The following is a 16,617-nucleotide window of genomic DNA, read 5'->3' on the forward strand; positions in this document are numbered from 1 at the left end:
TACATCCATCCATCTGTAAATATTGCCAAGATGCCCCAGTAGGAATGGCAGCTCCTCGGGTGTTTGCGAGGCAGCACGTGCTAGGATGGAAGCCGTATTCCTACCAACTCTTCCCATCTCTTTTTAGGCAATAAAAAAATCTTGCACAGATCTCTGAACTAGAAGGCCAGTGGTAACATTATGCTGAAATGGGCACAAGGAACAATGCTGGACTCTCACATATCACAAAGCTGAGCTTACCAATGGCTTAGTGTATTCATTTGGGGCAATTCACTTGCATGCACAGATCCCCAAGAGAGATTCAGTAAGACAAAGAGTTCTCAATGTAAATAAGCTCTTTCTTGCAGGTAAAAAAATAATTCATTTTTGCTATTATTTGACTCGGAAGATCAATCTGCACACGGCCAATACGCTTCCATCTCTAACACAGCTGATAAGAGTGTAATGGAGCGTTAACATGCATTTAAGGCTGCTTAAGTGCCCTATTAGAGAAAAAGGATCTGATTTTATGTATGCCTAAGTACAGGTTCCCAGAAGGGCATTGAAAAGAAAATAAAAGAAACACTTCTTTAAGAGCACAGTAGACTTTTTCCAGAAGGAATGGCACAGGTAATCTGATTTATATGTTCAGCTCATGATAAAATCCAGCACTTGTGTGCTCCTCCATGGCTCTTGGCTCTCCTCGGGGGCAGAAGCAGCCGAGCCCCAGGAACGTCAGTCCCTGCGAGCGGCCATGTACCCTCACAGCATACAAATGAAACAGGATGGCACATCTGGGAACCCAGGCACGGGGCTCTGAAACACACCAGCAGCTTGCAGGCAGGAAATTCTCTTTCAAAAGGAACGAATCCTATTTATTTTAGTGATCCAACTGAATACACACAAACAAAAACATCGCCCCAATCACCGTCCGCCATGCAGCAGTGGGTGTGTTACAGGCAGTGGGATTTGGACTCAGTGCATGAGATGCAAAGGCTGTCTGTGCCATTTTCTCACTCTTCAGTTTGCAAGAATATCGAGTGTTTGAGTTATTCAGAATTTACCAGGCAGAAATACTCCGTTTTCCATCTGAGCCAAGGGAAGGGAGGAGTGGAAAACACTCAGGCACGATCTTGAAAATTACAAATCAATCAGCCTTACCAACTGTTTGAAATCAGAATTAATGAATGTTTGAAAACAACCGGAGAAACATGTTTAATTGAAAAAAACTTCACATGGCTTCAGTCATGGAAGGCAATGCATTTGCTTTCTTTGTCTGGGCAAAGCAAACACCACCGCTATTCGAATGTTCACAAGTCAGCGGCAGCATCCTGGAGGGACTTTACTACAGGGATCTGAAAGCCAACTGGAAGCACCCTAAAAAGTCACCTAGCCTGGTGTGATGGTAAAAAGAGGGCAAGTTTATCCTCCATAGGTTTTCTGTAACGTCAGAAGAAGGGAATGATTCTTTCAGGGATGCTGAGGATCCCGATTTAGGAGAGCTGAGTGGTCCTGGAGCCCATCTTCCCTCATGTACCCTCACTGCTAACACGTGGCTGGGGGAAACCACACTTCAGTACTGAGAAACTCTACCCAAAACCCTCACCAGCATTCTTGATTAAACAGAGACAAGTTAAACCACGCCTTCAGAAAAGAGCAGCCAGGGAAGAGCCATACACGATGGGTGGAACCAAGTGATGCCAATTAATCAAATCTGGAGAAAAGTGCCAAATCCCAAAGGGGCAGAGAAAAGCCAGACAATTAAGCTACCCGATGGTAGAATAAACTTATCTTGACATGTGCAAGGTAACCAGATTAGGAGGAATAACAAACAACTGCAGCCTGGGTTCCACTGCAGACAGCTCAGTGACAACTATGGGCAGGAGGGATTAAGCAAGCAAAACTCTCCAAAAATGGGACAGAACATAATAATTAAAGGAATGGCAACACCATAATGTCTTATTTTCCTCCTTCACCTCATCAGTTACCATAGCAAGTTCTAGATGATAATGAAAGCAAAAAAAAAAAATAGAGCAACAAATCAAAGCAGCAGAAAGATGAATTTGTATTGATTTGTATTGCAAGAAGAGAGTAAGAAGGGATATAACAGACTTATTTCTTAGTGAGCAGGATTGGATCTTGTAACCATCCTCACTAACTCTGCTCACACACATGAACAGTCCTCCAGCCTGTCCGCCCGGAGCCCTCACTCAGCTTCTGCACTGCATCTCGGATGTCTCCTCGTTTCCCTGCAGGGCACAGCAAGTTCCAGTCGGTGTGTAACACTTGGAAGAGCTGTCACCATGCAGCACAACATGCAGGAGCGTTCTCGCCTATTCCTCCTGTTATATAACTCTGATTAAAAACCAAGAGCACCTCGCTGCTGTGCAGTGTGTACCCACGGGCTGCAGCTCCTGCCCTAACTTCTCTGCACCAGAGCAACCCAGCTATCTCACGTCCCAAGATCAACCTTTCACGTTTAGCTTGAGAGACTCCACTTGCAAGTTTGGATTTTTCCCTTGAAAGATGGCAGAATTTGTACTCCTCAACAGCATTACAGCCAGCAAATGCCACCAGATAGCCTCTCGTTAACATCCATTCATTAAGGCTCCAGCTCAGTGCTAAGGTTCCCATTCCGTACACTGCCCTGTCAATCCATGCAGTCCCTGCAAGCAGGCATGGCATTTTGGAAGAGGAGGCTCAGTGAAAGCAGACAGAAAAACAATCAGACTGCTATGCTTCTGCTTGCTTCTGCTCCTGGGTTCTCAGACTCAAGAGAACAAAATGTTCTCCCTGCACAGATCACCTTCTGTTGGTCCCATTTCCCTTGGCTCACGGCAAGAGTTAACCAAATTTCCCATTTTTAAGCAACATTTTGGATTGGGTTTTTAACCTGAAAAGGCTCTGGAAAAAACTTTAGACCAGCGTGGCTTCTGCTGGCTGGCCAGGAGTGCACAAGGCATCTCTGGTCCTCCAACATCAGAGCTTATTTTCAGAGGGTAAGGCAAGTCTTAAAACCATTTTTCTCTTACTCACCCTAGCACTGTTTTTTCTAAAACAAAATAATAAAAAGAAAACACAAACTGCCCAATCCAAAGTGACTCAGGATTAATTTTCAGTCAATCTGGAACACTTCAGTTCAGATAGGAACAACCCAAGCCTTTGGATTTACGTAATTCCTTCCCAATGCCAAGCAGCAGCCAGCTGCCTCTGCCAAGTTCTGTTTTGATGTTTGGGGCTAGGAGGAAGCCAGCAAATCGCAGCAGGAGTCCAGATGCACGATGAGGAGCAAAAAAGGAGCTGCACCCTGTTAGGGTTGTGCTTGCTACGCTGTTTTCAAACATCAGATTAAACAAGTGAAGCACTGTTAGTATATTTAACAGGGTGGGTGAGGATCAGATTCGAGGGACAAGACACATCTTGCAACAGAGCAAGTATTTTTGGTGGCAGCTAATAATAATTGGGCTTTTAATTAAAACGCAGTTGTCCGTGAGCATCAGTTTGCTCTCAGCTACAAAGAATGCTATCTTTAGCCTGGAAGTTTCTCATTAAAAGCAAAGCATTTGTTACCCACTGACAATATGCTCATTATGCAAAGCGAAACTTTTCATGCTGTACATTATCAAGGACTAAAGGAGGAGACTAACACCAAGTACACATCGAGAAACCCACCACACAGAGCTACTCTACAGAATTTTTCAGTTACTATTAATATCTCTACCTAATTGTAGGCTTCTGCTGTTAGACTTCACGTTGTAATGGATGGAAAATGCCCGTGCCATTCATAAATATTATCTATCCTACTCCCTGCAGAAAATAAACCACCAAGCAATTACCTTCAGCAAAACAGCAGGAGAGCCGTTCCACTTGAAGCCACAGAGAAGGTATTACAGGTTTTTGCCTGTTTATTTTTACCACCACTTTAAGTCTTGCATTTACCCGCTGAGCAGAATCTTGTTCTCCTGCCTTAGATAACACAAGCACAAGTGGTGTCCGGTGGGAGGCATCCGTACGACTTCTCTCTGCACCTCAATCCACGTCTCAGAGCACCTGGATTTCCCACTCTGGCCAAGCACCCTCAGCGTCCAGCAGCAGCAGTTCTGAACAACATTCATTAATGAGGCAGCACCATCAAGGGCCTCCTTGGCTCCTACCTGCCGGCAGGGAGCTGCAGCTGCTCACACCAGCAGCCTACAGGCTGCAGATCATTCACAACATTGGGTCTTCGCAACCACAAATGTCACAACCACCTGTCTCCTTCCACCAGGTGCCCCGAGAGATGCTACAAGCACACTGTGGTATCAACACTCCAAACAGCAGTCCAAGCTGTGCAAACAGCTGAAACAACTCAGTCCTTCTTGTACACACAGACGGTGTCTGTATCTTCTTTTATCATTATTTTATTTGTATCTCTCTCTTGTTCTTCTAAAAACCACTGACCACAGAATCACAGAATGGCCTGGGTTGAAAAAGAGCACAATGCTCATCCAGTTTCAACCCCCTGCTGTGTGCAGGTCACCAACCAGCAGACCAGGCTGCCCAGAGCCACATCCAGCCTGGCTTTGAATGCCTGCAGGGATGGGGCATCCAAATGATCTCACATCTGACCACACGTGGCTCCTTGCTTCATGCTATTTTTCCCCTTGCACAGGAAGATGCCCTTGCTGGGTGGCAGAGCAAAGTTAGACCAAGAGCAAACCAATATTCCCCTTGCACAGGAAGATGCCCTTGCTGGGTGGCAGAGCAAAGTTAGACCAAGAGCAAACCAACATTCCCCTCTGGGAAGCAACAACTCCCTCTATAGCATCACCTCTGTAAAAACCTGGTTCCAATACACAGCCTTAACAGCCCCAACAGTTTGCCTTGCAAAAATGGAAATCTGCACTAATCCCTTGGATCAAAAAGAGGCTTAAAGCTTTAGGGATTTGGCTCTCCTAGGAGTGATTTTCCTGCAGAACTGCGTGTGTTAGACCTCCTTGCTTATCACTTTTTTTTTTTTCCAATGGCATTTTAAAACTTAGTTCACTTGGTTTATCCCTTCAACCAGCACTATGCTGCATTTGAAGTCTGATGCGTCTACAGAAATCAACTAATTAGTACCTGCACAGAAAGTGCAGCAAAGAAAACCTTGCCATTTCTGCCATGGTGCAGGAGAAGCTACCATTAGTAAAGAAATGCTGGCTCTGCTGAGCAGCAGCTTCCAACAGGAACACTTTGGGGAAAGCACTGTGTCCCACTCAGCCCACAGAATCCCAAGCATCTCGAGGTGGGGAGCATCAATTACAGCTTTTAGACTAAATAAGAGGTGCTTTAACACAGCATCCTAACAAATGATACCCACCAGGCACCCTGGGAGTAGTTTATTCACCGTGCTTTATAAACAACCAGACAGGAACCCAAAAGTACGACATAATGTAGGAAATTCAAAGCAAAACAGAATCACTTTCTGTTTTTCACACATCTGAGAGAAACAACAAACAAAAACCCTATGTTCCAGATGACATAAACTTCCTGTACTTGTATTGGCCTGATCGTGGATTACCTCAGTTTTCTGCCTCATACCAAACTTTCCTGCGTGACCAAATGCTTATCCAGAAACTCCTAATGCTTGCACATGCTTTCCAGCATCCTATCCCAACATTACATCACAGAATCCTCAGTTAGAAGGGACCTTTAAAGGTCATCTAGTGCAGCTGCCCTGCGCTGAACAGAGATCACCATCCTATAAGGAAACATCCCATAGGGCTGCCTTCTGATGGACGTGTTTTAATTTGCACAAGTCAACCAACTTGCTCACCGAAGCGGCACTCCCTCGGGAAAACATTCAAATGAGCTCTTCTATTAAATTAAAAAACTACATCTGCCTGCAGTTGTTTAACAAGCACTCGAGTTTCTTTTACAACAGAGCATCGCTCCGTATTTGCAGGGAGCATGTTCCCATGCACTCCAATTATGCTGTTGCTAAAGAAATATCAGACCTCTGAAATGAAGGTTAACTGTATCTGACATGCAAGAACAGCGTACAGAGGTACTTAGGAGATTGCTCACATCACTTATGACAATATTGAATTTAGATGTTTTCTAGCAGCATGGAATTCAATGAAGAATAATCACAGGTTACAAAAGCATGTTTTAAAAGGATGGTGGTAGAACTCAGCAAGGTGAAAATCCAAGGGAGGGAAGAAAAGATGTAAATATTAAGAAAAGATGTAAATATTAAGAACAACTATTTTAATCCATGAGTTTAACTAAGTCTCATGAACCAGAAGTGACTCCAGATGAAGAAGCACTGGGAAAGGGGCATGACGGGAACAAGGACGCATCTGCCAGCCTACATCAGGATGTCCCTGCATCAGTAGGAATTAACCACTTCAGCCCTTCTTGCCCCATCCCTCCTATAAACAAGAGGTGGTGAGCACAGACCAGCTGTGCCATGGAGCTGCACCAGGGCATGGCATGCTGTGTGCCCAGGAGCCACGGGCTGGGAAAAGCACCTCTGAGGCTGGTAGAGAATAGCAGCATGGGACAAGAAGAAGAGGCAATGCATCCACCAACAGGGAAATGGGGCAGGAAGAGAAGGGCACTGCAATGTTAACAGAGCAGTGTGAGTGAAGGGGAAAAAAAATGTGTTGTTTCCAATCATAGGAAAAAAAAAGTCAGTAAAGCCACTTACGACTGCTTTGGTAGACTTCCAAACTCAAGAAGCGAATAATTCCATGCGCATGTGCTCTGTGCTTTATTTACAAGGGAAGGCTCTTCCTTACACACATGAAAAGCTCTTCCAGCCAGGCCAGTGATACCTGACATGAAAGAAACACTGCCACAGCCTCGATGGGGACGTGCAGGTTAACACACCGTGTGACCAAAAAGACACTCACACGGTCATTAAGAAAAAGTGACTCCCAAAGCAGCTGCAGACTTCAGCCCTCTAATACTGCAAAGGCTGCATTCACAAATGTCTGCAGAAATAGGATCTGTGGTGCTTGCTCCCTCCTTGCACCTGAAAGGAATAGTTTCAGATGACAGCAGAAGAAAAGTGACTGCCAATGGGAAGCAAGAATTTGTTGCAAAGCAATTCAAACGTGAAATCATTAATTAAATATGCAAAGTGCTCACAGAAGCAGCAACTGAGAGGCAAAAAAACAAATGCTGCTTCTTTTGTAAACAAGTGTGAACACAGAATAAATATCTCTACTTTCCAAACCGGGATTTGATTTTGTAATCCCTTGCTCACAGATTCTGTACTCACCTCTTTTTTAAGCACATTCTGCAAGGAACTTCTCTGCAAGATTAAGACAAGAAGTAAATATTTCAGTGTTTGGAAAAGGGGGAAACTGTTTGTTTTTCAAGATTTCCTGAAGTCTTCAGCTCCTGTTTAATCCGTGGGACCTACCAGCCCGTAAGTAAATGGTGCTGCCTGTTACCAAACAGGCAGCAGGGAGCTCTGAACAGCTCAAAGCAATCCCAAGCATCACTCACGGGGTTTCAAATGAGACAGGTGAAAGAACAAGCCAAATGGTTCAAAGCAGTGTGGGCAGGATACAGAGAGCTGCAGCAATTTTGTTATTACTTAAACATCTGGAGTACGTGGGAGTTGCACGGAAAAAAATCCAGCTGAGCTGGACACTGCAAGCAGAGCAAGAGCAGCCTCCTCCAAAAGGCCTATGGTTTAAGCACAGCATTGAGGATAAACAAGCACGAGAACAAACAGAAGACGGGTTAAAATTCCTATTAAAGTTAATTTTACTTTGGCTGAACCCACCAGAAAAATATAATAATTATAATAAAAGATTAACAATAAGCATTACTCTCGTGCTGCCCTTACAAAACACTGCTCATATTAGATGTCAGGGCTGTTTTTCAGAAGATGGAGAGTACCCCGGGTCCTATTTTACATATGGACACACTAACAGCCCATAATTGCAGCAGGGAGTGCAGCAGGTTCCAGGCTAACAGATCAGACTTCAGCCCTCGACACAGCAAATCACAGAATCACAGAATGGCCAGGGTTGGAAGGGACCTCAAGGACGATGAATCTCCAACCCCCTGACACACACGGGGCCACCAACCTCCACATTTAATTCCAGCCCAGGCTGCCCAGGGCCCCATCCAACCTGGCCTTGAACACCTCCAGGGATGGACGGGGCATCCACAGCCTCTCTGGGCAGCTGTTCCAGCACCTCACCGCTCTCATAGCAAAGAACTTCCCCCTGACATCCAACCTCAATCTGCCCTCCCTCATCTTCAAACCATTTCTCCTTGTCCTGCTGTTATCAACCCTTTCAGAAGTCGGTTCCCCTCCTGTTTGTAGGCTCCCTTTAGTACTGAAAGGCTGCAATGAGGTCACCCTACAGCCTTCTTTTCCCTTCTTGGAAGATGGCTGTGCAAATGCTGATCCACTTGACTGGGGCCTGCACAGCAAGCCTGTAGCACTCAGTTTATATCCTAAATGAAAAGCAGGTGAGGGAGGAGAGAAGCCCCGTGTAACCTATTCACCCTTCTTCATACTCAAATCAACCTTCCAAACTGAAGCTGTGCTGGGACAGCTGGTTCTTCCTCCTGAAATCACGAGCACGGTCTCCCATTGTGTCGCTTCAAAACATCTTTGCCTGAACTATTAGAATTCACGGTTAACTGCTCCTGCATCAGCCCTTCCTTCTGCTCTGTAATCACTTCACACAAAGCAAATCTGAAACAATCTATTACAAGCTGTTTACTTTTAGGAATATTTTGCAGAGATCAGTATTGCATTACAACTTCTTGCATGCTTTTGCAATGGAGAGCAAACCCAGAGAGGCTTGCACGCCACGTGAACTGCTGATGAAAGATTTAGGGCTCTACATCTTTTCACTGAAGGGACACAAAGCATGCACGGAGCTCACTGAATACGGGGAGAAGAACTTTGGAGGAATGACTAGAGTGACCAAAAGCAGCACTGCGTTGTTTGTTTTACTAAGTTTCCTTAAGTAGATCTGACGCTGCCATCATTCAACGCACGATGCCATTTTCCAGCTCCAGCCTCCTCCCTTCCTTCAGGCTCCCATTAAAATCAGGCTTTGAATTAAGCTTCCAGTAAGATAATTATAGTTGGCAGGTATTTTTCAACTCTGATTTGGAAGCCAAAGAAGCAAAGAAAAGCAAAACAAAAATCAAACCAAGCATTACTCAACTTTTCTCAGAAACAACTTGTTCTGCAGACAAAGTCTGCTCACCGGTGGCTGTTTCACTCCATCTCATCTTGCCTCCCACAATCCTCTTCCCAAAAATATCGGGCAGGATCTCACTACATTTTCATAAACCCCTAGTAGATAACGCAGAGAAAAAAGAACTCGAGTCCCACAAAGCAAAGCAAACACCAAGCATCTGCGAGAAAAAGACCTGCCACGGACAGTGAACATTTTCTGTGGAGTAGAAAAAGGACCACAGAGGAAAGAAGGGGTAGCAGTGACCTGATTGTTTTCCATTGCACAGCTTCCATGGGGCTCTGGAGCTCCCATCTTGCCCACAGCTCCCAGGCAGAAGTGCCCTGTCCCCTCGGGCTGGGAAGGAAAGCACTGATTTTGCCCCCAACCTCAATATTCTCCATGGCCAATAAGAACGTGGCACAAACTGCTACCTGCGCTGTTTGCAAGAAGTAGGATATGCTTGTTTAAACCCAAGCAAATGTAAACCTTCGACGAAGCAACCCTAACCTTCTCCTGCACTTTCTCTGGCAGCTATTTTATTACAGAAAGCTTCCTTGTAATCAGTTGGTTACCATGAAATCACGCTGATCTTCATGTAAATATAACTTTCTCTTGCTAAAAGCAGAGCAGCTTTTTTGCAAACCCAGAGCAGACACTGTTCCTAATAAATAATTCTATAGCTTCCCATACGTTTAATTATTTCCTGATGGCTTGCTGCTTTTTGTTAGAAAATTATTCTTACTTAATACATATTATATTCTTTGAAACACGTCAAACAGCAGTCAAATACAACACTTCACCCCCATTTGTTCCATGCTGCTTCTAAAATAAACCCTGCCTGTATCCACACCGTGCAGACTTTCAGGAAATCTGCAAGGGACGAAACTGACACGGAAAGGCTGAATGGGTGTAAATGCAGAGGTTTTGCTTCAAGCCTTCTGCTGAAACACCTTCCCTTCTTCTGAGCCCACAGCTCTTTTGCCATACAATGCACTACTGGTTGTCAGCAGCAGCTTTCACATGCAGAAATACAGCATACAGGAGTTTCCAAGAGGCCAGGCATCCCAGCCATCGCTTTCTTTGGCATGCAGATCACGTGCTGACAAATCCTTCAGATAATGCAGTCTGCATATATTGCCTAAGCACTCACTAACATACCAGCATCCATTCATACCTACGGCACCATACAACCCTACGGCATTAAAAAATGGCAGGGAAGAGTCACAAACATTTAAGGAGAAAACCTCATTTCTCTAACTTAGTGTTTGTGGCCTGTTCATCCCCAGTTCATTTTGTACAATAAACACCACTGCCACCAGAAAGCCATTTCCTTCTGGTGTCCCCAGCCCAGCACTTCCACTCCCCACACTTTATCGTCCCCATTTCCTGCTTTTGTGCTGGCTGCTGCCTTCAGAGGACGAGGAGGAGAGGTGGGAGAGAAATCCAGACGGAGCACTTGGCTTTCTGAGCAGCCGTGTCAGGAAGCAGGAGCACACTGCACTGCTGATCTTTAATTTTCAGGCCAGATAGCTGAAGTTGCAATGCACAGAAAGGAAAAAGTGATGTCCTAACAAGCACAGTTTCAAAAACAACAGACCTGGCCATAGGCAGAATCGCCAGCGGCCGAACAACAGCAGAAAAAGAAAGCCATACTTACTATTTCTTCCTGTGTTCTAACCCTAAAAATAGAGGACGTGGAACAAAAGCCAACAAGATTCATCTATAAACACCTTTTGCCAGCATAACTCTTGAAACTCCCTGCAGGCTTAGGATGCTCCACTGCTCTAAGTAATAATCAAAGAGGACGCTGGATTTTGTAGGTGGCTCTGAGACCTTTGCCAGATTTCTATTCCCACATATACATGCAAAGAGGGGAACGGATGGATCATTCTGGAGATGAGTCACTACTGAAACAACCGAATAAACTCTCATCAAATGCTGTGGGGTTTGTGTTTCACATTCTTCAGCTCCTTTTTTGGAGCATTTGGCAAGGCTCTGGCAAGCGGTGAGTTTATTTGTCAGTGAAATAAATCTAGAAGCGTTTAAATATTCATTTCAGCCTCCACTTATCTGTTCATTCTGCCTCCAGTTTGCTCCATCCCGAAGCAGGCAGAAGGAGAAAGGAAAGCAGATAGCCACCAAGAGTCAGGCAATTGCTGACACTGAAAACACAACCCTAACACCAGCCCACGCGAGCTGCTCGGGCAGATCTGCTGCTGCAGCTCCTTCAGGCTTCTGAAGATCACCCAAAGTGCTGCATAACCATCCACAACCCCTGAATGTTTAGATTGGCTTTCATTTCTGAAGCACTCTGCATCAACATCTTTTCGCTAAAGGCCAATTAGCACATTTTAAAAGAGGGGAAGAGTGAAAGTTAAGGGCAAGCAAGTATTTGGCGCACAAGGCAAAGCAAAAGGAGCCAGCAGAAACAAAACTGTACTGCTGCCATGGTTTATCTGCACTTTACCAACCCGTTTCTCCAAAAAAAAAAAAAATCTTTGCTTGCTCACGTGCACTTCCGAAAGCAGAAACCACAGCTGCTGCCATCCGATCCAACCTGCATACAAATCACCAGTTATCTCAGAAGATGCAAAAGGCACCAAACCTGGAATCACAGGCATCAGCTCCACCTGCCAGCACGACCAACCTCCGGACATCAGGGAACGCTGGCTATCTATTTGGGCAACTGCTTTTCTGTGCCTTCGTCCCCCTTGCCAGTTATTTAAAAGCTACAATAACCAGCATCAGAATTGCAAATACACTGTTAGTTAGCACGCACACTTGTGCAGGGACACACGCCTTTCTTCAGCTTACTTTTCACAAGTGCACACATTTCTGCTATCGCTGCTCTCACATCTGCACAGAATATACAATTTCTTTTGCGTCAGCGGATACCATGACTAAGTAGGCTGAGAGCTAAGCAGGTCTCGCAGCAATCGATGCTTTGTGCAAGTCATCTTACCCACAGGATTTTGCTCAGTCTCGTGGTACCGGCTGAGCAGCAGAGCTGGGTGGGAGCTGCAGATGGGAGCCTGCAGCCACCAGCCTGCATCTAAGCAGTGCACGACAGATGGCCCACCACCGTTGACTCTGATAGCCAGGCAAATACCATTTTATGTCACTTCCAAATGACATGTGATAGTTTCCGAGATGAAAAAACGTGTGTGCAGACACATCCATATGGAAAACCAGTGCTATCAATTGGCTTAGAACACGCTTTGTGTAAGAAAATACCTATCACAAAGGTTCTCCTTAGATGTCTGCATTTACTTTCCGTTCTGAATTTTTCATTGGATCTGCATTCAATTCACAAAAAGACATTCCCCCTTAGCTTATAAAGCATTTGCTTGTAAGAGAACAGCTGGGGTGAAATTGCACGCTGAGGGGTGATACCCAGTCACAGCCTGCAGAGCTCCCCTCATCTTTAGGAAGAGAGACATTCCAGCTGGTTGGATGCTGCTGACCCTGGATGCTTAAAGCACTGCTGGCTGATCACTGCTGCCATGGCACACTGGAGTCCTGATGAATACAGTGCAGAAGTACTGTAAAAGGTAAATTTGGAAGAAAAAAAAAAAGTATTCTGATTTACAGTGCATAAGCAGAAAATGTGGGGAAGAGTGCTATTTACAAACCTCGGGGGGCAAAAAAGTGCAATCTTAAGTGACCCTCTCCACAAGTTCATTTTTCTCCTAGCTTGAGAGCCTAAAAATAAGTTTGTTACCAAAATAAATCATTAAGTGTATACACATGAAAACAAGTTTCTGCACTAGCATGCATTTACATACCACAGTCACTGAACAACAGCACGCAAGGAGTAAGTGCACTCACACAGTGCCCAGAATTCACTATTTACATCGGACAGTCAGTCCTGATGGGATGAGAATCCATCATTTCTCTGCAGACAGCAAACATACAAGCACTTCTCTTAGCACTCGTGTCAGAGGAAGACTGGCAAATACTTTAAAAGAAGCAAAAGACAGACAACAGCATTTTCCCCATATGTGAAATGATATAAAAGCAAAGAACCTGCAGAACAGCACAGGCAAAAGGAGGCTTGACTCTTCCAGCCTTCTGTTCTCATCTGTAAGATTTTTTTTATTTTTTTTTTTCTGCACAGCAATCTTCCATTACATTCCTCTGCTTTCCAGAACTGTTGTTAGCCCATCAACTCAGCTGGGGGTGTATGGAAGCAAATAGAGCAGCTCATCTGAGCCCTGCAGGTCCCACTTTGCCTGGCTTTGGAGATAACTGAGCGTGCAGAATGAGCACTAAACACAGCCACAACCTGTCTGTCTCAAGGTCTGTCCCACGCAGTACTCAGCACCCAACAGCAGCTGAAAACAAGTACCTGAGAGAAGGTGTACATAGCTCAGGGCTGCCACTGTGCCCTCCCAGCACAGCACAGCCTTCCCAGGGCAGAGCTGGGGAATCCCAGCCTCTGCTGAGGAAATGCTGCTGGCAAGCAAGCTCCACAACGAAGAAGGGATTATGACTTAAAGTTAACCAAGGAACTTTTTCAATGGATGTTTTTTTCTGAAGGCTAAACTCCTTAAGATGTTAAATCAATAAAGAGATCCAATCCGCACTGCCTAAGACTCTGCATATACCACAAATACCAACTGCCTGCCCAAAGCCAGCAGGAAAGCTCCCCCTGACCTCGGCTATAAGGCTCTTCTGCAGCAGGCACAGCACCTCACCAGCACTACATCAGCTGGCCTACAAGGCAGCTCCTGCCCTGTGGCATCCTGCCAGCACGCAGCCTGTCCAACACACCGTGTGCCTGCACAAGTGGCAACACGAAGCTCCATGGAAACTCACGCTGCTTAGGGTTTGCGGGTCTGCTGCACAACACAGGGAGTCTGGGTGGTAGACAGGAAACAGAAACGCAAGCAAGCAAGCTCAGCTCTACAAAGCAGGCACATCAGTGGGACTATTAACCAGCAAAACTTCCAAAACCATGGGAGAAAGCTCTCTCATGCCGCCTTTGCTTGCAGGGCCAGGCACTGCTCCTTGCTTCCCAACATCTGGCAGTGCCACCATGAGCCTGTGGCCTCCTGTACCCAACCCCCAGCCCATGCTCAACCAGCAAAGGCTCATTCACAAAGCTTCATCCTTAGTTTCTCCACAAAGACACACTTCTGGACCAGTCATTACTGGGAGAGAGAGCTTAGGGAACAAGCATTGAGCACCAGCAGAGATGAGAGGAAATACAGCTCCTGCCTGGCTAAGTGGGGCATTAGTGTTTCCACCTGAAAAAAAAGACAGGAAGAGTCAGTAAGGTGCACTAACCTCACTCCAGTCCTCACCTTTCTGACTGATCTCCAGCACTGCAAAGAAGCCTGAAATGCACACCAAACTCTTTCCTTCCTCTTCCCAGCCAACAGCTTATGATGCTGCTCTGCATGACTCAACGGACAAATCTCTCAGTTGAACACAGCCCAATTACATCTCTGCCTTTAAAAAGAGCAGTGCTCAAAGAACCAGACCCACAGTTCAGTGTCTCACGCAGCCACCAGCACCAAGAGGAGACCAGCCCTACAGCAAGCTTTGGGACGTGCAACCACCACCTCTGGCTGCAGCCTCTGCCCTCGTTGTTTGGCAGGCTCAGTGCTTGCACTTCCACCTGAAGAAGGAAAAACACTCCAACAGCCAGCTTTCTGCCACCTCAGCTTACCCTAAGCTGAGTCCAGAGCCTCTCACTCAGAAGGCTTTTACTCACACTGCACACCACGTAAAGAACAGAAGGAAATATTTTATCATTTCTGCCTGCTTGGCCACACACCTTGAGAGAGTAATGCAAACCACGTGGGTTCCCTTACACAATCCTTCCCAACACTCAGTGCCTCCTAGAAGTTTTCTTAGCGTCTTGCTGCCTCCTGCCCACATCTCCAGCCTCCTGCCACCAGCTCTTCTGCCCTTTACATCTCACCTGCAGCCCTCTGCCTTGTCACCTCCTTCTATGCATCTATGAGCAGCTGCAGTGTGCTCATTCTCCATACCACTTCTCTTCTCTTTGATACCGACCCCTGATGATGATAACACAGAAACCTCTTGCCCAGGATCTGTCTCTATCCCCAAAGTGATAGGAAACAAACCTTCGTACACAGCAGAACCAAGGGAGAGCTCCTAGTGATGCCCCCACCTCCAGTGCCGGGCATCGTGCTGCCAACCACTACCTGGAACTTCTCCAGTGTCTCTGTTCATGCTGACAGAGAAGCCCTGGGTGCTGGCCTGTGTGAGGCTGCAGACAGAGCAGCAGAGCAGGGCGGGCATGGGAGCTATGCACCTTTACACAGCAGTCAGAGGGTTGGAAGGCGGGCTTTCAGCTTGCTGTGTCCTTTCGCACGTCCGTGATTATGGCTTTCATGGTAATAGCCACCAAAAGCCACCAGAAATCCCCCTTCTAAAGCATTTAACAGTATTAAAACCCACTATATCTCTAAACATTTAGAAGCTAAATCCCACAGTTACTAAGCTCTGTGACTTCAGCAATACCAAATTTTGGCTCCAAGGCACTGAACGCAAAGCACACAAAGGGCCTAAACCTAATCTGCATTGATATTTACATAATTTTGCTATATGTAAACAAATTAACATACCCACAATATTTGATTGTGCTTCTGCCTTCCATGACCAATGAGTCAGATTTGCTTGTTTATAGTTATTAGCAGCAGAAAGCCTCCATCAATCAGCAGCAGCACGGAGGGAGCGGCTGCAGCAGGCACTGGGAAACGCACCCAGGACTGCATGGAGAGCAGTAACACTGGCTGCAGGCAGCAACAGGAAATGCTCTTCTTCAGAACTACCAACTTAAAAATAGTCCTTGGGAACAACATCTGTTGGGAGAACAGAACTAAGCTACTGAGATTCAAGTCGATCACAGGATTCAGAAAAATAATCCAGATTTCACTCTGTTTACAAAAAGAAAACGCCTCAAAGCCAAGCGAAGGGTCTATTTTCTACTTTTCTCACCACCTCGAGGCACAAAACAGAGTCCTGCCACACTGCATGCCATAAGGACACCTCTGGCTGCACTGAGCCTGCTTGGGAAGCCGCAGCCCCAGCAGCACTGCAGCTCCCACCCGCTGCACATCGGCACTGTACCACATTCCAGCTCTATCTGGAAGCACGAACTGCTAAAGGCAGATGCATGCAGCACTAAGGGGGACAGGCCCTCCAACTGCCACGTAAGTATAGCAAATGCAGAACTGTAACTTAAAGCAATATTAAATGTTGTCCTAGCATATCCTTGTGCCCAACTAAGCCCACTAGATGCGCTGCTTTATCTCCAGGAGGCCCCTATGAACACACTGGTATCATAGAATGGCCAGGGTTGGAAGGGACCTCAAGGACCATGAATCTCCAACCCCCTGACACAGACGGGGCCACCAACCTCCACGTTTAATTCCAGCCCAGGCTGCCCAGGGCCCCATCCAACCTGGCTTTTAACATT

Source organism: Meleagris gallopavo, chromosome 10 (genome assembly GCF_000146605.3).
Source record: "Meleagris gallopavo isolate NT-WF06-2002-E0010 breed Aviagen turkey brand Nicholas breeding stock chromosome 10, Turkey_5.1, whole genome shotgun sequence".
In the NCBI taxonomy this organism is placed as follows: Eukaryota; Metazoa; Chordata; class Aves; order Galliformes; family Phasianidae; genus Meleagris; species Meleagris gallopavo.